We start from the raw sequence: 20,534 nt of genomic DNA, 5'->3' as shown, positions 1-20,534 counted from the left end.
CCCCAGGGCTTACACCACCCAGCCAGTTAAGAAAGTCTGAGCCACGAGCTGATTTGTGAGCACGCCTCAAGGTCCGCTGGTGTCACAGGCCCGCATGATTTATCGCTCATGCGACACCTCGCGCTGGCTCTTGTGAGCTAATGTCCTGTCCTTCATATCTTTCTTTAATGATGAGAGAGTAATTGCAGATATTTAAACACTTGAGTTTCCTGCAGGAATTTCTATACTGGCTTTTATAGGCCTTTTATAACAGAACAAATCACAGTTTGGATGAAATTCTGGGAATTCTCTTACAGGATAATCATGCTCAGATTGCCTCCCTACTGCTAGCTTAATGTGCCTGTCCAAGTTTGGGATTTACTGGGGAGCCAATTTGTTTTAAGAAATTAACAAAACCAATACCTAAGTACCACACTGAACATAAAGTTTTTATTCATTTTGGGTGAAAGGGAAAAAAAAAATCCCCAACATTCTACTACTCACAAAACAGCTCTTGAAAATCATTTTTATGAAATTGAATCTCTCTCCCCAAATGATTCCCTGATGCTAAGCAGGATGCAGCATGGCCCGGCAATAATCACTCCTTTGTATTTGTCTCTCACCCAGTTCGAACTTTGCAGGCTTCGCCTGACACAGAGGTCTCATTGCACCATCTTTAGAATTTTTTTTAAGAAAATTTATTTATTTATGTTTTGTACAGAAGTTCAGGGAGCCACATTGATGACAGAGAGTTATCAAGCAGGGGAATCCATCTGTGGACTAGGAAATTTAGACACAGAAAAGGAGACCGTGTCATCCATGCTCTGTACCCCCTACACGTACAAATTCCACTTATTTTGTTTTCATTCTGTAGTGTGGAAGCAAGGGAAGGGAAGACAGAAGGATGTGCTTCATGGAGTTGGAAGCATCAAAGCTTCTTTGTGAAGCAATGGTGTTTTCTCCTGGGCAGCCTCCGTCTGCCGGGTCCCACAGGCTTGATTCCCTCATGTCCTGCACACAGAGTGGGCTGTGCTTGCCTTCCCCACTGCAGCCACTTGGGAAAGAAACTTCATTTAAAACGTACCCTTTTCGTCTGTTGGCAAAGCCACTGGAGGGATCTCTCCATGGATTCCCCTTGGTATAGGAGGCCCACAGGCGCAGAGTCCTGTGCCCAGGGAGGGTAGGAGAGCATCCGTGGATCTCCCCGCAGGGCATTGGCTGATTGTGTGCACTAGCTTGGGGCAGGTGTACGTGGACCAAAAGCTATAGGGATGGGTCACAGGATTCCATTTCCCCAAAGGGTTTTGTGATTTGGAGGCACTTCTATCAACTGACTATATTTTTAAAAATCCACTGTGGGCTAATGGTCCCCAGAGAGTGCAACAGGAACATTTTACTGGACCCCATACCCTCTGCATGGCCCCAGGCAGGTGCAACCCAGGCAGGTACGGCCCATGGTGGCCCGAAGGCTGTGGTTCCGCTCTGGTCTGTAGGCCAGAATTTCCTCAAGTGGACCTGTCTCACTGCTGGAAGAAAGTTTGTTACCTTGTAGCCTTCGCTGGGGTGTGGCCTTGAACCTGGAACCCAGCAGGCATTGAGATTCCCAGGCACTAGCGAGACTGGAGGCAGGACAAGGATGTGTTTGTTCCATTAGGCACAAGGCCAGCTCCACCTTCTGCCTCTTTATGGGTGTTTCTTCCTGCTGCCCGCCTCCTGAGTGCCCCCTGCTGCCCCTTTTGTACAGTACATGTTGCTGTGAGCTACAGAGACCTCCACCAACAGGCCTGCCCAGTCCTCCTCACTCAAACACAAGGCTGCCCCTCTGGACAGACCGTTATCTCTGGTTCTGCCTCCCCTTTTCAGTCTTCCCAGTCTCTCAACGAGGGTGAGTTTTGAGAAATTTCTGTGCATTTTCCCCAGGCTAAGTGATGCGGACACAACAGACAAGGCAATGCCCCTGACCCCTTGGAGAGCGCAGCCCAGTGGGAGCGGGGGAGCATTCAGAAAGTGTAAAGATGGTTCTAAATACTAAAAAGGGCCATAGGTGAAACGAACAAGATGAGAGGACGTGGAGTGTGGATGGTAAATGCTGTCGTGAGAGGGCGTCTCCAAGCAGCCCCACAAAGGGAGCCACGGAAGGCCAGTCAGGCTGAGGAGTGGGAGGGACAAAGGCCAGGAGGTGGGACAGGATGTGGCTAGTGTGGCTGGGACAGAGGAGCAGAAAGGATCCCGGGAGCTCAAGGGTAGAGGGGGCTGGGCAGGGCCGGTTCCCAGCTCCAGCGGGCAGTGATTTTTGCCAGCCTTCTCAGGGGTGGGAGCTGAGTGGTCCTCACCTGCCCTCCACCTATATGTTTTGTTTTGTTTTTTTTTGGTTTTGGTTTTTCTCTGGTACCGGGAACCGAACTCACGACCTTGCGCATGCCAGGCAGGCGCTTTTGCCACTGAGCTAAATCCCCAGCCCCCCTCCACCTATATGAATCCATCCCAGGGCAGGAAAACCCATTTAACACAGGCCTGGACCGGCAGGGATCGGGAGAACATTGTTTTCTCAAAAGAATACATTTTTAATTAACAGGTTTTATTTACCGGAGCCAAGTTCATTCTCATTCACACAGGCCCGATTAAGAGCATTTTAAATTATCAGCTTTTATTTGTCACTGGAAAGTCTCCCCGGTAGGGGCACTTTCCTGATGTTCTCCGCAGGAGCAGGAACGGGAGCAGAGAGTGAGCAGGGAAGAGGAGAAAGGGAGACCTCCTCCCAAGTCTGCCCCTGTCCCCTGCAGGCCTGATCTCAGGTCTCAGGGTGGGAAAATCTGTCCAGTACGTGCCCAGAAGAAGCCACACACAGCCTTTTTCTAGTGTCTTTCCTTGCTGCAGGAAACAGGGGAAAGGACAGTCACCTTTTCAGCTGTGATCTACCAGAGCAGTGCCCTGAGTTAAATCGTGCACGCAGTCCTACCTGGGTGTCTCTGGTCAGGGAATTCGCTGATAGAGAACAGAAAGGATTGTGGGCTTCCATATCCTGGCTAATATCACCGTGCAACTTTCAGTGTTACTCTATTTAAGTTCCCAGAAAGCCCTTAAGGGCAGTCAGTTTTATTTACTGTCAATACAAGGGCTCCTTTGGTAAAGGATACCCAAAACTTGATAGAGGCAGGACGTACCCAGGCTCATAAGCTGGACGGTACCCTGCGGCAGAACAAAGAAGGTTTGCTCCTCTGCTTGGCATATGTGCATATTAAAAAATTTATTGAGCCCATTTTAATATCCTTCAACTAATGGGAGGATTTTAAGACCTTTCTAAGTATAGTCGTAGTAAATCCCCCTTCATATTTCACCCAAATATACAAAGTAAATATCCCTTTGCTTGCGACAGGAATTTCGCCAGTGTGGCCCATGCATGCAGGTTGGGTAGCTCAGCTTCCAGCAACGTCAACAGAACAACAACAAAAAAACCGCATTGTAGCAATCAGCCCATTAATGAGCCTCTAACTCGGTTTCTACCTTATCCCAAAGGTATAGAGAATAGCACGGCTTTTTAAAAAAAAAAATCAAGAAAACATCATTTGCTCTAAAATGTCCCTAAAAGCAGGTCTAAATTGCCAATAAAGGCTAGGTAATTGTATCAGCATGGATCAGAAAGCATTTCTCAGGCCCGATGAAAGAGTTTACAGGGCTGAAGGACTGAGGACCAGCTCTCTGCTCAGTCCTGGGGAGAAAGCCCACACCAGCCGGCTGGGAAAGGTAGGGAGGATTTTCAACACAATGAAATTTCCCTTTGAAAGCCAAGCACCCCTAACTCCCCTCCCCTCTTTTTTGTTCTAATTTACTAAAGGTAATTTCTTCTGAAACATTGTCTAGAAACTCAGGTTAAATCGGAGAAACTTTCTGGCTGTTTTTGAAAAGTAGACCTTTCTTATTGTCCTTCCTTAAAGCCCTTGGGTATGAATTGCTTAATTATTCTGTCCTTGTCCAGGTTAATGATGTATGGACTAAATGTGCCAAATGCCTGTGTGCCTCATCTTCTTAACAACTGACCAGCTTCACCCTCCACCTTACAGCTCTGTAATCACTTGACTAGCAAACACATATACAGTATAAATATTTAAGAAAAAGTAAATTCCATTAAGCTGCTGTGTGATAGATGCAGTGGTAGGTACTTATCTTTGAAATATTAAACTCGAGACATTTATATCCATACAAAAAAGAGTTTCCTGCCATTTGATGAGAATTATGTGCCTGGCACTAATAAAATATTAAACTCCAATTTAAAAGATAAGTATCTTATCCACTTTTTTCATAATAAAACATTTTACAGTGCTCGGGAAAGCCAATATGCATCGGAATTTCCATACAATACTGTATTTACAAACTTTCATAAAAGTTTCTCGTCTACGTTTATCAGTGGCTGGTTTTACACTAGCACCCTGATTATTCTCCCTAATGACATGGCCCATTTTAATAATGCATGATGGGAAGTATACAAACAGCCTTTGTTTTTGTGTATGGTAATTCCATATTTTTGGTGAGTGGCTCTCCCTGTCAGTTAATTAAATGGAGGTGGTCACTAAGATTGCATTATCCTTTTCGGTCCCCATTATATAAATTAATGTCAAACTGATGCGATGTTTCATGTTTAAAATAACAGATACAAGTGTTAAAAATTATAGCCTGCAGTTTTCCTATTTGACAATGCATTATTTTCAGCTGCAAATGTCAGTGTCTAACCCCTGCCAAGAATATTGTGGAGAGGGCAATGAGTAATAAGTGTTAGTTATCAAATTTAGTGTCTTTTGAAATGCACCCAGAGTTGCCAGGATGGGGGTGGGGAGACAGTAGATGCGGATGAGCAGATTTATGGAAGCTCAGTTTCCAGGGCTCTGTGGATAGGAACGGACAGTCAGCTGGTCTGTGCATAGCAGGGGCCACTACAGAGCACAGCGTGCAGGTCCTAGATGCAGCCAGGGAGGTCTGGTCTTGGCTGGCTTCTCAAGGGTTTCCTGGGAAAGGGACATTTCAGATGAGACCAGCTGAAACACGTGTGGCCTCTCTCCTATAAAACATTTTCAAGTTTCTACACCTAACTTGACCTGGACTGTGTAAGCCCTGATCTTTCCATTATAACCTAGTAGCAAATTGCTGCCAATTTGAAATCACACCTTTGGTTCAGATTGCTGAGCTGGTCTTCAGCCACTGAGGGCAAGTTCGTGACACCTCGAGACCATTTTGTTCTCGGACAGTAGGAGTCACGTGGAAAAGCTCTCCTGTCCCCATGGAAATCAGCTTTGACAAAAGGATTTCTATTAGCAGACTTGTTCCTCTTGCTTCTTTGTTTTGATAGATGTCAAAAGACAGCTCTGCCTTTAGAAATGTAATTACTCATGAGGATGATTGGAAATAAAAAGCTATGGGAAGTAAATAGTAAGATGTTTTAAAATAAACAGAAATCATGGCGGGAGCTGATCTCCTATACCTACGCCCCCAGGAGTGGAATAAGAGTGAAATGAATGCCCTAAAATTGTGTCAATCCATCCACTCATGAGCAAGGAAAATGCTTAACTTCGGGGCTATGGGTAACATAAGACTAGCTAAATGCTTCTAACACCCAGAGACATTTTCAGTTCTCAGAGTGACATTGGACACCCTGCAGCAGTGCTGCCCTGGGAGAGACCTTTGCTCATTGAGAGTCTAGGAATTATCACCCATCAGAGGAGGGCTGTGTGGACGTGTCTGCACCCTTTGCAGGCCGGACTAATGCGAGGCTAGTGGTTACCAAACTGTCCCGCAAACATCACCAGTTCAACGCCTCTGCGTAAAGCCTCGCCAGATTCCAGTGAAGAGAGCAGAGGTGGGAATCCACAGAGATTTTAAAATAATAAACACCTTCTAGTCAAAGAGACAGCAGATTTCCAAGCGTTCTTGCAGTGCATTGGGTTTGCGTCCCGAAGAAATAGATGAAAATATGTCTTACTTTATCCCAAGAATGGTAGTGCAGAGTCCTTTGTGCTGGTAAAGGGGACCTCAGCTAGCAGTGGCGGTGACTGTCGCATTGTTTGGCTGCTGACATCGGCTAATTCCTGAATAGCAACTCTCCTCTTCCCTTCCGGGAGATGAGCAGCAGTAGAGTTCCTTATTTCTCTAAATTACTGTAGAAACAATGAGCTGCAATTATCATCACATTTGAAAAGCATCCACTAATTACACTCAGGATAAACTGCACTTAATACCTATGATATCTATTATGAGCAAATCAGTGTGATGCCCTAGCCCACACTGATCCCTTTATCTTCCAATATTTGGAAGGAATAATTGCTCTGTAAGGAGTTTTTTAAAAGCCTGGCCTGCTGGGGTTCTCTTCAGCAGCTGCTTCATGGGCCGTGGTCTGAGGGGTAAAACTCAGCTTAGGCTCCTTTATTCCTGTGGGTAGGGGTGCCGGAAGGAGTATATAGCACAGTAGATTTCTATTTCATTTGCTCATGGCTGTGTGGTCTCAGGTGAGTGACTTAACCTCTCTGAGCCATGGTTTCCTTCCTGGTAAAATGGGGAAGAGAAGAAGGTTTAGTTTTATGGGTATTAGATATGTCAAACCATTTAAAACATTTAAACTGTAGTTGTGGTGTGTAATTCAAAAATTCCAGAAGGTTTGGTCCTAGAAAACTTCCTTCAACAGCACTCATAGAGAATGACAGTGGCTGACAAAGGCAGTGTTCTCTGGGGGTCAGGAGCAGTGGGGAGGGGGTTGGAACAGATTCTCCATTGTGGAAGTGGGACCATGCCAGGGCTTCTAGGGAACCCTCTTGGAGTCTCTGGAAGTTTTCTGGTTGAATCTGGACCTTTTGGCAAAGGGGTCCTGAACTCCGCGGGTAGCTTCTCTGGCCTCGAGTGCAGCCAATCACATCAAAAGAGGTTTAGAAAACTGAAAGGGAGAAGGCAATACTGACAGCAGCAGCAGTGATGAAAAGCATGGCCCCAGGCTAGCGGCGTGGCTCAGCAGCAGAGTATGTGCAAGGGCCTGGTTCCATCTCCAGCATCACAAAACAAAACAAGACAAAATGACTAGAGCCCCAATTTATTTATTACACAACGTCTGCTATTCCCCTCTCCAGCGGCTGCGTTCAATGACACCTTGATGCAGGCCCCTGTCTCATGCTTCACCTGTGTTGCATCTCCTTAGAGCAATGCTACATCTTGGTTAAAGCCCCCAGTTGGTTCTTCATTGCTCCAGACTCAAGCTGAAGACTCCTGGTGTCCTTTCTCCGTCTCTCCAACCTCGCCTCTGTGAACGTATCCTTTCTCTGCATGCTTCAGCCAAATGGAAACTCACGTAGCTCCTGGAATAGGCCACTTTCTCCACCCTGGCCTTTGCAGAGTGGTGAGCAGTTCAGTGGACGCTAGAGGCAGGCACTCTTTGGGTGGTCATGGAGGAGCTGTGTGATCCTGGGCAAGTTACTGAACCTTACTTTTTGTGTCAATAGTATAGATGGACTGTCACAGAATTGGAATGACAATGAATTCATTAAAATATAAAAACATAGTAGGGACACTGGGTAACTTTGTTCCCATGTCACGTGTCTTAGAAAGGCTCCTGAGGCACATTTTGAACATTACTCTCCCACAATGGGAGCAGCTTCTGTCTCTACTGTATACGTGGGCTCTAGAAGGTTTAGGCTCAACTCTCATCTTATCATCCCATCTGGGAATAGACACCGTTCTCTGCCCTTGGCATTACTCACCATTGGTCATGGCCTCTAATGATTCCAGTCTTGTCTCAGTCAACTGGTTAGATCTTGGAAAAGAGGAGCCTCTTCCCAACCTCACCCCATGACCTAGGTTTGGCATTCAGCACACACAGATAGTCAAGGACTGATTGTCACACCAAACACTGGCCACACTTACCCTCAGGCTCGTGGGATACACCCGATAGGCTGATGGGAGATGAGACACGTGGAAATGGACCGAGCCTGATGCAAAATCACACTTTGTCCAGGGGCCCGTCTTGAGATTCCCATGTGGTTATAGCTCCCAAAATGTGATCCCGACAGCACCTTCAGAGGCAGACAGGCACAGAGCCTCACTGGTGCTTGTAATTGTAATTGCAGTTGAAGCACCTGGCCTTCAAAATCACTATTATGTCACGCTATTATGTCATCATTGGTTTTCTTTTGGTAACCTGGTCTGTGACAGTAGAATTATCTTAAGCATTTTCCTGGTCCTATTCATGTGCTTCTTCTGTCTGGAAAAAAAAAAAATGCAAAGTAGAGAAAAGGAAAGTTCTCTACATTATCATCCTTGATTAGGTGAAGCGGCTTAGAAGATGAAGATTAAGAAAAAGAAGCAGAAGGAAGTGGAAAAGAAGGAGAAATTGGAAGAGGAAAAAGAAGAGGAGGAAGAAGAGATTAAAGAAAAGGACAGAAAAAGGAAGGAAAGAGTGAAGGAAGATAGGAAGAAAAAGAGAGAAGGGAGGATGGGAGAGGAGGAGGGAGGGAGGGAGGAAGTTGAGACCTGTCTACTCACCTGTGCCCCTGCATGCCAGGAAAGAACCGTCTGCTCACTTTCTTCCTTCTAACTTAAAGCTGATCTCATGCAAAATATGATACCTCCAATCTGAACCATCTTTCCTGTGTGACAGGGACAGGGTGGGTGGCTTCTGTCTGCAATTTAAGGTAAAATTAACGCATATGCTTCTTCAGTATTTTCACAGTATCAGACTCCCAGCCAAATGCGAGTGTTTCCACACACTTCCTTCTTGAGAAGACAGATTTGCATATGCATTAAGGCCATTTTATCAGAACGCACACACAGAGGAGTGACACATCTCACTGACGGCACCCGGGTGACGGATAATGCCGCACAAAACATACTTTCAAGAAGAAAATAGGAGGAGGAATAGAATTAAGGGCCGGTGTGAGAGCGGTGCCGTATTTTGAGCGCAGAAGCACATATTGGATGGCTTGACTCACTTCCCGAGGCGCTGTGTGAGTCAGGTGGCGGCAGGTGCTTGTGTAACTAACTACCCATGCCAGGTGGGCCACTGGGCACTGTCTCTCTGAAGTCAGAAGACCTCACTGCTGAAGTGCGCAGCAAGCCCACAGCCTGGTAGGACTTGAGGTCTGGCCCCTGGCCACTTCACCATCTTGCCTCTTGGCCTGTCACTTGGCTCAAGTGCTCTGGTCACCTGGGTGGGCTCTAAACATGTGGATGCCAGAATGTTCTCTCTGCAGACTGTCATGTGGCAGGTCAAGGTGACGAAGTGCTGAAGGCTTCAGGAAGCTCTGCTTTCTGGATCTTGTAAGTGCTGGGATAGTCAGGGTCTTCAGGAGGGGCACAAAGACCAGCTTGATATCAAAATGCCTTTCGAGGCTTGAATTTTGGTGAACACCCTAGAGCTCTCAGAAGAACCTGCATCTAGCCAGGTGTTGCGGCATGTACCTCTATGCCCAGGACACTGCGTTAGGGAGATTACAAATTTGAGCACAGCCTGGGCAATTTAGCAATTTATTGAGAACTTGTCTCAAAATATAGAAAGCAAAAACCAGCTAGGGATGCAGTTCACTGTCCAGACCCTGGGTTCAATCCCTAGTACCCCTCCTCCCCCAAAAGAAGGGTCTGCTTCCCCAGCACCGAGTATATTATTGTGATTACTTTCTTCACTGTTAGTAAATACACATTTCCAGAGGAATTTTTTTGTTAAAGAAGATTCCACAAATTTTAAAAGTCTCAGGACCCACATGCCTTTGATCTGCCTTTTCAGATTCCATTCTATTATTTCAATGTTTAACACAAATATCTTATGTACTATAGTTCCTAGCCATAGTCCATTTATACGTTATTCTTATTTGTAGACTCTAACTACTCTCATAGTCATCCAATTCGTTCATTCATTTATTCATGCATATTTTGCTTGTTTGTCTATTCCATATTGAGACTGCCCATGAATGCGGAGACCTGACTGCTCACTGAGCACCCCTATTCCCACACCTAGACACCTACAGTAGCTCACAGCAGCTGTGCAGGAGATGGTGGGGTGGATGAGTGGATGTCCAGTCTGCTCAGGGCTCTCTCTACCCTCTGATGGTGTCATTTACTTCTGCAGAATTACAGGCTTTCATCAAGACTACTGAGGGCTTCGGCTGGAGGAGGGCGATGTTCAGCCCATCCCTTTCATGCCGGTGGCACTGTGGCAGGTCTGCAATGAGAACACAAGCAGTACAAGGGCAGCCCCTGTCTTCACAGAGAGGGAAGTTTGTAGAGACGTGGATATTTAACCAAAAATCACACAATTATTTAAAGAGATTTGTGCTGGGTCACTTGAAGGCTCACGTCAGAGATTGACGGGAGGGATACGTAGATGGTCTGAAGCCCTGTCCATATCAGGCATGCTCTCTTGGGGCTCTGGTCACTGGCCCACAAGAAGCTAGGTCATAGTTTGGGATTTAGCAGTGTGTGCACACCTTTGAGTCTAGAGTCCCTGGAGCTGCCCGTGCTGGCTGCCATGTTAGGAGATGAGGCACCTTCTCCTCTCATCTACAGCTGTGTGATTGTCTCTGGGAATCAAGTGCGCAAGTGCCTGGGGAAGGAGATGTAGAGGAAACTTTCTCTATAGAAACCTTGTTATCAGCCCCAATATGTTTGTCACAGTATGATCATCAGGGAAATTCAAGTTGAAAAATTAAATAGAAACCAAACCCCAAGGTCCCTCTTTTTACTAAATTTTCAAACAAAATTTTGACTAACACAGAAAATCATTAAAAGTACACATATTAATGGGGTATCATACGATGTTGTGATATATGTATGCATTGTGTATTGTTTAACTCACATTAAATGTATCTGTCTCCTCAACTGTCTGCCATTTGTTCTTGGTGAAAGTATTTAAAATCTTTTCTTCTGGTGTTTTGAGCTATATAGTATCTATTTTTGCCTTATTGTGAAATAACATGCCAGTTTCTTTCTTTCTTTCTTTCTTTCTTTCTTTCTTTCTTTCTTTCTGTCTGTCTGTCTGTCTTCCTTCCTTCCTTCCTTCTTCCCTCCCTCCCTTCCTTCTTTCCTTCCTTCCTTTCTCAGTATTGGGGATTGAACCCAGAACCTTTGCTCGGAGCCACATCCTTAGGCCTTTTTATTTTTTATTATCAGGTAGGGTCTTGCAGTGCTCCTGCCTCAGCTCCCAGAGTGCTAGGGTTACAGGCATGCACCATCATACTTACTGTTAGTACCTGCTGGCCAACCTTTCCCTATCTCTCCCTCCCCAGCTCTCCCAGCCTGTCACTACCATCCTCCTCTCAGTTACTATGAGATCAACACGGAAGAGTGCAATCATGTGGTCCCTTTCATTCTGTGCCTGGCTTATTTCACTTAACGTAATACTGTCCAGTTTCAACCACGTTGTTGCGAGGACAAGATTTTGTTTGTTTTTGTGGCTGGTTGTAGTATTTCTATGCAATAAATATGGACAACAAATGTATATTTGTTTTTCAAAAGGGCTACTTGAGCTACCTTGGCCACCTTCTTTATGAATTTGTGCACCTGGCTCCCTTGGAAGTCCTTATGCACAAATTTACCTCCTCCATTCACTCAGAGCCCTTGGGGACCTACAGAACGGTAGTTTAGTCATCTGGGCACGGTCCATGTGCTAGTGGCTGAAGCGGCTGGAAGGAAATTTCTGTTCACAACAGATCCTCAGCCTGTCTTCTAGGATGCCAAAGTGCTGCTGCTGGCTGGCACTGGCCAGGCCCCCATGCGTCCTGTCTGCAAGTCGCCCTCCATGGGAGCAAACAGTGAAATGAACGTGAATGGGAGGGAGACTTCGTACATGTATGTAGTGAACTGAATTAGCCTTACAGTCATGTTAGCCTGCACTGCCTGTTCATATGAACCAGAACCTGCCAGATCTTTTGAGTTTTTTCACGATGGAGATGCTGCCAGAGTCAGAGGCATATATCAGGGTTGTGCGACTGCCTTCAACTCTGTCTCCGTGCTGTTTTTAAAGCCAGGACTCAGCTAAGGCACGTGACTAATGGGGAGAGGACATGAGCCACTTCAGATGACCAGGATAATTTGAGAGAGGGTAAATTAGCCAGATGCAATTACCCCTATTACAGTGTTTGTCTTGAAATGACAGCTGTATCAGAATTTTAAGAACTATACATTACTAAATCCCCAACCTAGAGCTCTATCATTTTGCTATGGAATTGCAGAAAACCCAATTCTTTTTCAATCAAGTGTCTCCCTGGGTACTAAGTCTTTCACTGTTGCAATATATTATTTTTTTCCCCTTTGGAGACATTGAGGAGGGCCCCACATCTTCACTTTCTCGAACCTAGTAGCTTTGCTCTGTCTTTAGGAGACAATTGGTAATTGTTGGAATATTCTTGGCCATCTTTCACTTGGAATTTATGTGGTAATTTCAGCAAAACCAAGACCTTGTGCAGCAGTTTTCATCTTTTTCAAGGCTGCCTCTCTTTCTTGATGCTGGAGAACTTCCAATTATTCCTTCTGGTCTCCTTGGATGTGAATTGTAACAGATCAGCTGAGAGTCGCAGTTCAACATTGTTAAGCTTATCAATATAAATATAATGTTAAACCCCTCTTAGATAATTGGAGCTATGTGTGAAAATGTGACCAATTTGTGCATAAATTGGTCCTACACTTCTTCCTGGCAAAAGCAGAGGGAGAGGGAAAGAGAGACCAACCATATGTGAGTCTGGATCGCTTCTTCTCGGGGACTTTTTCTACACCTTGAATTCTTGATCTGGCTCCGTGGCTGCTGACATTTGGACACCTGCATAGCTTATGTGAAACCTCAAGGCCCTTTGTCCTTTGGAAGCAAGTGCTTCCATCCCACAGCCTGAAAAGAGGGATCATCAAGGCATGTACATATCACACCAATGGGGAGCTTGCAGACAGTCTTGAGAATTAGACATCTCTGCCTGGACAGATACCAAATTCAAACAACCAACTGGAGAGACTGACGCCCATGGAGAGGGGAAAAGAGAGTGCTGAGGGAAATCCTGGCACTAACTCATCCCACTTGGAAACCTTGCTGTCACTTCGGGATCCTGGAAAAGCTCATATTCTCCTCCTGGCTTCTCCTTGCTTGTGAGCGTGTGTGCCTCTGTGTGTGTGCATGGGGTGGGGTGGGGAGTTTGGGGGTGGGAACAAGTCCATTTCTTCAGTGGAGGAAGTGCTGGGGCCCAAAATGATTATTACAAAATGGCCCCCAGCATTTTACAGCTTAAGAAAAGTGTTCAGCAAAAATCAATCCCCCCCAACAATACTGAGCTAAATATTACCATCCAAACTCTGCAAATCAAGAAGTTGAGATTCTCAGGAGATTAAAGCTCAACATACACACACAGAGACACACAAAACCAAGGCAGCTGTAGGAGACTCAGAAGCACTTTTAAGCCCACTCTGCAGTTTGGAAATGTTTAAGGAATGCATTTGTTTGCCTGAGGCTTGGGTTCCATGAGGATATAATGAAGGAAAGAATGTTTGAGGCTCACATGGGCGTAGGGTCATCAAGCAGGTTTCTGGCCAGCCTGGGCGTGGAGGTCCCATGTTGTTTTGTGAGTTGCCAGCCAGTGTATCCCTAGGATTGCAGAGGTGCATACAGGGCAAATCTCCCCCTTTCTGGTCTTCAGTAGTGCATGCTTCTCTTTCAGGGCCCAGAACGATAGCATCATACAGATATGACAGAGACATGGGGAAAACCCTGACAGCCTCTCCCATAACTCTCTTCCATTCCTGATAGGTCCACAGTGTCATGGCTGCTGCACAGATCTGACCAGACTTCTCATTCCCTCTACGCCAGCTCACTCAGAAAACAAAGAGGCTACCTGCCAGCCCCTAGTTCAGACCTGTGACCTGAAGCGAGCTCAGAAGGGAAGGATGTATAAACAACAACTTCCCCAAACCAAAACATCAAAAAATTTAAAAAGGTACCCAAGTATCTTTGCTTTGGGAACAGAAGTATTTCCTGGGGAAACCCAGGACCACTCATTAAATCCTGATTCCCTTTCCAAATGGGCACCCAGAGATAATGACCATAGCATCTCCTCACCTCTTCATCTCTTCCCTCTGACTTGGGGAGTGGGGAGCGTATACAGAGGCTTCTTGGACATCAAATGCTCTGTGAAAGCAGCAAGATGAGTGAAGCAGACATGAATCAGAAAACATATGGATCCAATTTTGGTTTAAAAATTAATGGGAAAACACATTCTCATCAAACTCAAAACAATGAAAAATATTTTTTAAGCAGGCAAAAAATCCAAAATACAGCTGGGTTTGCCCAGCTCTGCGCAGATTCCTTACGCCCATGGTCTCCTTCCTTGGTATTTCAAAAATAGCACATTGAGCTGAAGGATGTGTGGAATAAATTAGGGCAGCACAAATTAGGTGTAGGTTTTCTCTGGGATGGACCACCCAGGGCAGAGTCCTTAGAAGGTTTTTGTTGGAGGCTGAAGTTTGTTCACCAGATCCTCTGGTGGTGTGAGCTGACAGGACAAGTCTTCTGGATAGAAGAAAGACCCAGAAAGTAACAGAATAAAAAGGGTACAGATGTGTCTGTGACAGGTAAGCTGGGTTCATCCACTGACCAAGAATGTCATAAAATTGAAATGGAAAGATAAGCCAAAGTGAAGTTCATCTCTGTCAACTTTTGGATGTGATCTCATTTTATAGGAAGAGCAGTGTATCAACCAGACACAAGTCTAAGCCTGTCCTTCCCCCGGTAAAATCATCCTTTCTCTTTCCCACAGTCTTCCATCCATGGATCTTTGAAATCCTGGTCTCTTTGTGCTGTCTTCCAGGATGGCTTTTCTAAACCAAGGCTGTTCCCTGGCGCCCCAGCAAGCCCTGCCTCAGGAGCGAGGATGAAGCGATCTGTTGACAGAAGTGATGGGCAATAGGAGGAGAAATCTGAAATGTCACCCTCAACGCATATTCAGCCAGCCAGACTGGAGCCTCTAAATTGCTCAAAATCTTTCCTGGTCGACAACCACTCCTAGGCTCCATCCTCCTCCAGCCCCTGAGTCACCTTGTCACCTTGCCCCTCCTCTTCTGCAGATGACTGTGCTCTTACTTTCAGGGCAAAACAAAAGCCACCAGTTGTACTCCTTGTAACCACACCGACTGCCCTCCTTGCTTCAAAATCCATCCCCTTCTTGTGTCAGAGAGGAGAGTGCACAGCTCATCCTGCCCGGAGTGCAGCTCCCAGCTGGGTGCTTGCTTCTTTCCTTTCTACCCCTTCTGGGACATGGTTGACCCCATTCTTTTCTCCATTTTAGATTCCTTACTGCATGGGAGGGGTTTCAAGCATGGTGTTTAAACACACTGTCTCAGGGGAAGCCACCTGGCCTTATAACTGTGAGGTGTTCTCCCTATGACTGTGTCCCCATCTGTGAAATGAAGATAATGATAGTCTTCACCTAATAGACTTGTTTTATTTTTTTTTTTATTTTTTATTTATTTATTTATTTATTTATTTTTTTTTTTTTGGTTTTTCTCCGGTACCGAGAACTGAACTCACGACCTTGCGCTTGCCAGGCAGGCGCTTTTGCCGCTGAGCTAAATCCCCAGCCCCTCCTGTTTTTTTTTTTTGTTTTTTTTTTTTTTTTTTTTTTTTTTTTTTTTTTTTAATAGACTTGTTTTAAAGAGTTAATAGTGAGAAAACACTTGGCAAAGTTGCGCACACATCATAAGTATGAAGTCAGTGTAGGTTATCTTATTATTACTGCTTCCTTCCTGGCAACATTTAGATGTGCTCAGGTCTCTTATATTTAAAGAGGGCTTCTTTATCAGTTTCACTTTTAGTCCATCATCTGTTGTTATAAATGAATACTTGAGTTTGGGTAATTAATAAAGGAACGTGGTTAATTTTTGCTCACAGTTCTGGAAGTCAGACAGCCTACGATCTGACCAGAATCTCCTGATACTTCAACTTGTAGGAGAAAGTTGAAGAGCAAGAAGGCATATGTGGAAGAGACAGAACACAAAGGGTAAATTTGTTTTGTGAGAACTAACCCCCAAGGAAAACACTGCTGTCCTGTCAGAGCAAGGACTCACTCATTCCTGATAGGACGTCCCTCATTCCCCGGCTACTGACCTGTATTTGCCTAATCCAGACCAGGTGCCAATAAGGGTGGACTTAGATGTCTCCTAGGCTCCATAATCCACCCATCCTCTTTATCTGTCAAGATGTTCTTTTTCAGGAGTCCCTAGACTCGTGATTATAGGCTTGCACCTTGTAGTCCAGAGCAATGGCCTAGAGGTAATTTTTAAACTTTGTCTCTCCTTTACATTGACTTTATTTCCTAAATACCTATTATATCCTTTGGCATCTCTCTAGCTCCATGTCCATTTCTCTAACCTAAGTCACTTCTGTTCCTCCTTTAGATTGCTGCAATTCCCTATCAAGTGTTCTCTAACCTGTAGGCATTCTTTCCTTCAATCTATCCCTCATGCTTCCATCAGGGAGATCTCTCCAGGGTTTCTGTAATGATCAACTCCTCATGCCCCCTGAAAGCCCACCCACAGTTTCCCATTGACCCAAGGATGAGCTGCAAACTTCTGCACCTGCTTCTCAAAGATTTTGACTAATGGCACCTGCTAAAGTTGCCAACAGGAGCAATGGGAATTCTCCATTTTTTTTGTTTAAGTTCTGTGTTCCAGATGTACTGCATTTAGTGGACTTTTGTCATGTATTGGCTGTGCAGCATCTCAGTACTTTTTTGACTTGGGGAAATCAGCTGTTGTTAACCTACACCTAAAGGGATGTAGATGTGCTCACTTTCTCATTGAAGCCTGGCACCAAATAATGCAAAAAGTCAGGTGTCCAGTGATGGCAGCATGAGTGCTAATGTCCCAGTGAACATTTCTTATGTTTTTGACTGAGTTCTTGGCATTCCAGCTTCCTTTCCTCCTGCCTGATTCCTCAGCCTTCCTGTCCTCTGACCATTTAATAGTCTTCCAATAAATTCCTTTCCCCGAAGATAACCTGAGTCAGTGTGTCATGTTGCAATGAAGAATCGTGGTGCTTTTATGGGATTTCTTGCAGATCCTCTAACATCCAAGACTTATGTGATGCTCTGTGTGCACGATTTACTTAGCTGAACCCTGCTTGTTCTTTACATCCAAATCTAATGATCTCTGTCTGGAACATCCTCCCGTAGACCAGGTCTGATGCCCCTACAAAGGTTTCTATAGTACTCATCATCCTTCATTATGGTTGCTTGCTAAGTTGTCTCCACCACTAGATGAAAAATGTTCAAAGATCTCCTCTGTCTTGCTAACTCTTGTTTTCCCAGGGCACACACCCTAGCATACCATCTGTCACTGGTAGCTCCCACTCAATATATTTTCTTGAATGAATGAATGGATATTTAATTCCAATGCCTGAATCTGTGTTTGGATTCTCCTATTAAATTTAGAACCCCTAAGAAGTCTTAAATTAAGTGGTGTACCAAATTCATCCCAAGCCCCTCTGGACCTATTGTCCTTTGCAGAAGATCACTGTTATATCTTCTCCCAGAGACCTGGATTCTTTCCTCAGAGTAACAGATTGGTTATGTGCCATTTTGTGGTGCTTTTGCATAAGATGCCACAGAGGCACTTACCTGAGAATCAGCTAGGGTAAAACACCCTGCCAGAGGCACTGGAAGGAGAAATGCTGTATAGGGATGGCAGAAGTAAGAAAGGTAAAGAGAAGCAAGAAGGAGATGGTATTGCTCTCCCCCACTAGAATGTCAGATATATGTGACCTGGATCCTTTTTTTATTGTTGCAGTATCCTAGGTGTACAGCAGAACTTAGTAAAATCATTTTTTGATTGATTGATTGATTGATTGACTGACTGAATGTACATTATTTACAGAAAACAAAGATACATAAAATACACATGGAGACATCTCAATAATTTAGAGACAGGGGATTCAAAACAGAGTCCAAGTTATAAAAGATGCACACAGAGATTGCTCAACACCTATTATCACTGATTGGAGGTGAGCAAAGTGTGATTGCCATGACATTATGTACGGAGCATCAGAATTATGTAGTATGAGGCCTTCCACAATATCACTTACCCAGTTGGCCTTCTAACTCTTCCATTCACAGCCACTCATTGCTCTTGAGTTCTCCTGATTTGAGGGTTACATTTCAAAAGCATGTATCCCAGAGGCAGGATTCTGTCCATGGCTCCTCTTCATGTAAGTGGTCTGATAGTCTTCCCAGTTCATTCTGCTTTCATTGTCTTAGCTGCTGTTCCTCTTTCAAGTCTGACCTTCCTCCAGAAATTCTCTAATCGTTCCAGTTCACCTTCTCCTGCTTCACTTCCAGCTTTTACAGGACCTGACTTTACATTGTTCCTATATTGACTCCTGCTGCTCTATAGTGGTGTCATTTGTGGGGTAAGCTTGTCAAAGAGAAGATAAATTTTAAGACAAATTAATAGTCTGTTTATTCATAACCGCACAACAAAGGAACCTGTGTGTTTTCACTTTTGTGGACAAGGGTTCAACAGTGACAGTATATTTTGTAGAGCAAAAGGAGGAAATATGGAGACAAATTGGCAAATGTTTATTAGGTGACATTTTGGAAGCTGGGGAGAATTCCTAATTTGTCTCCAGGAACATTTTGCAATCTTTGGTTGGCTATGGATTGAAGAAATTTCAAGGGAGGAAGGATTGTTCATTGTTGGATGGTGGTGGGTCATTTCCCAGAACTTGTGGGTCAGGGGTGGAAGTGCTGCTGGCTGCCATGGACAGCAGTCTCTCAAGTCTGATAGTGTAGCTCATGAAATCATGTCTCACACGTTCCTTGTGTGTGCTTCGTGCCGTGGCACACAGCCAACACTCAGTCCTCCTTCCAGATTTAATGCGATGACTTGTTGCATCATTGAATCAGCTTTGGGAGAGGAAAGATAACTGTACGAATATATATTCGCCTAGTGTGCATGAGAATGTATGTGCACACACGTGTGTGTGTACATTCACACACACTAAATTTCTATGTCTAGAAAATGTGAATGTATGATAGAAGGAAGGAACAGGAACAGATTTAGATATATATGCTACCCCCCAGGTCCCTATCAAAAAATTCCATTATGAAATATGTGTGCCCGCAATATCTCTCATTATGAGGTCACCAGCCAAGCACGAAGGCACTGGGGAAGATGCAGTGAGGGGACCGGTTAGGTCTGGCAGAGTACCAGCTGGGAAGCAACCTAGTGCAAGATGCAGCTGAGCAACGTCGGTCACATTTCTAAGTGAGGCAGAGAGTATTTGTCAAGATGAAGGTGGTCTGAGTGAGGCATAGAAAAGGACCATTGCCACAATGCTGCCAATGTGGGTGAAGATGGGAGCTTCCCATTGGGATGGTGGAGTCCCCTGTCCAACTGTTCCTTTGAAAATACTAACACAAAATACAATTCTGTGGGGAGAACCCACTGAGAATCAGACCACTTTGGAAGAGAAAGGCTGTTTAAGACACATCTGTTGACCGATGGAATTTAGTAGCAGAGAGCACCAGAGGCTGTCTCCTTGCATCTCTGTATCCACTGCTGCCCGTGTCATGGGGCATGTAGATCATACTCTAACTCTGGTGAATGGTGGAGGCACAGTGGGGCCCACTGAAGAATAGCATCTGGTGGGGAGGGTTGTTTCCTGGGTTTGTGTCACATTACCCAGCCAGGTGAGATTGAGGAGCTGAGGTTTTAGACACAAGGCAACAAATACCACAGCCAAACTCTTCTGTACCCCAAGGGTGGATGGCATTGAACTTGACTACCACTGAAAACAGAAACCGTGCCTAGCACAAAGTCTCACCAGTTTCTGGCTGTGATTTTATTTTTCTGTTAAATGATTTTTCTCCTCAAAATTAAATAACAGAGTCATTGCTCGCTTGGAGTTTTCCATGATGTAAATGCAATGGTCAGTCTTTTGATAAATAGACTTTGAAATGCTCTACATTTGCCTACAACAAGCTTTCATCCATTTCATCCATTTGGCTAATTTTATTCTTTGTAAGCCATGGAAGAGAGGGGTAAATGGTCCCGTGATTAGATCTAGTTCAGAGGCAGGGGAGGAAAAGTGTGGTTTTTGCTGCTCTGCAAAACAGGAGCAAAGCGTCCTTTGTAGGAAAATTGAAATCATAGCATTGAAGAATGTTGGGCTACAAAGGACCTTCAAGACCCTGTCCCCTAGACCTGTGATCCCCCAGTGGTGACCCTCCCATTTGAAGCTCAGAATCTCCTAAGAAATCTTTGTAGTATACAAATGTTTTGGGGGTCAAATTTATCAGATTTGTCTCATCAAGCAACCTAACCATGTGTAGTTCTCAAAGTGCTTCCTGGATTGGCTGTGGGAGGGAAGTAGTATAATAAAGGACGCTTGGTGTTATAGCATTGAATTTATTATTGTGTTATGATTTACCACTGTTTTGTGTCTCTGTTTTTTTTAATAAGAGGAAGGACAGTAGTATACTGTTGTCTCTTACAGTCAATGGGGGATATGTTTCAAGGCCTCAGTACATACCTGAAATCATTGATAGATACAGTTTTTCTTA

Source organism: Chinchilla lanigera, unplaced genomic scaffold (assembly GCF_000276665.1).
Source record: "Chinchilla lanigera isolate Chin_1 unplaced genomic scaffold, ChiLan1.0 scaffold00067, whole genome shotgun sequence".
Classification (NCBI taxonomy): Eukaryota; Metazoa; Chordata; class Mammalia; order Rodentia; family Chinchillidae; genus Chinchilla; species Chinchilla lanigera.
The sequence above is the reverse complement of the archived record's forward strand: the minus strand, read 5'-3'. Positions refer to the sequence as shown.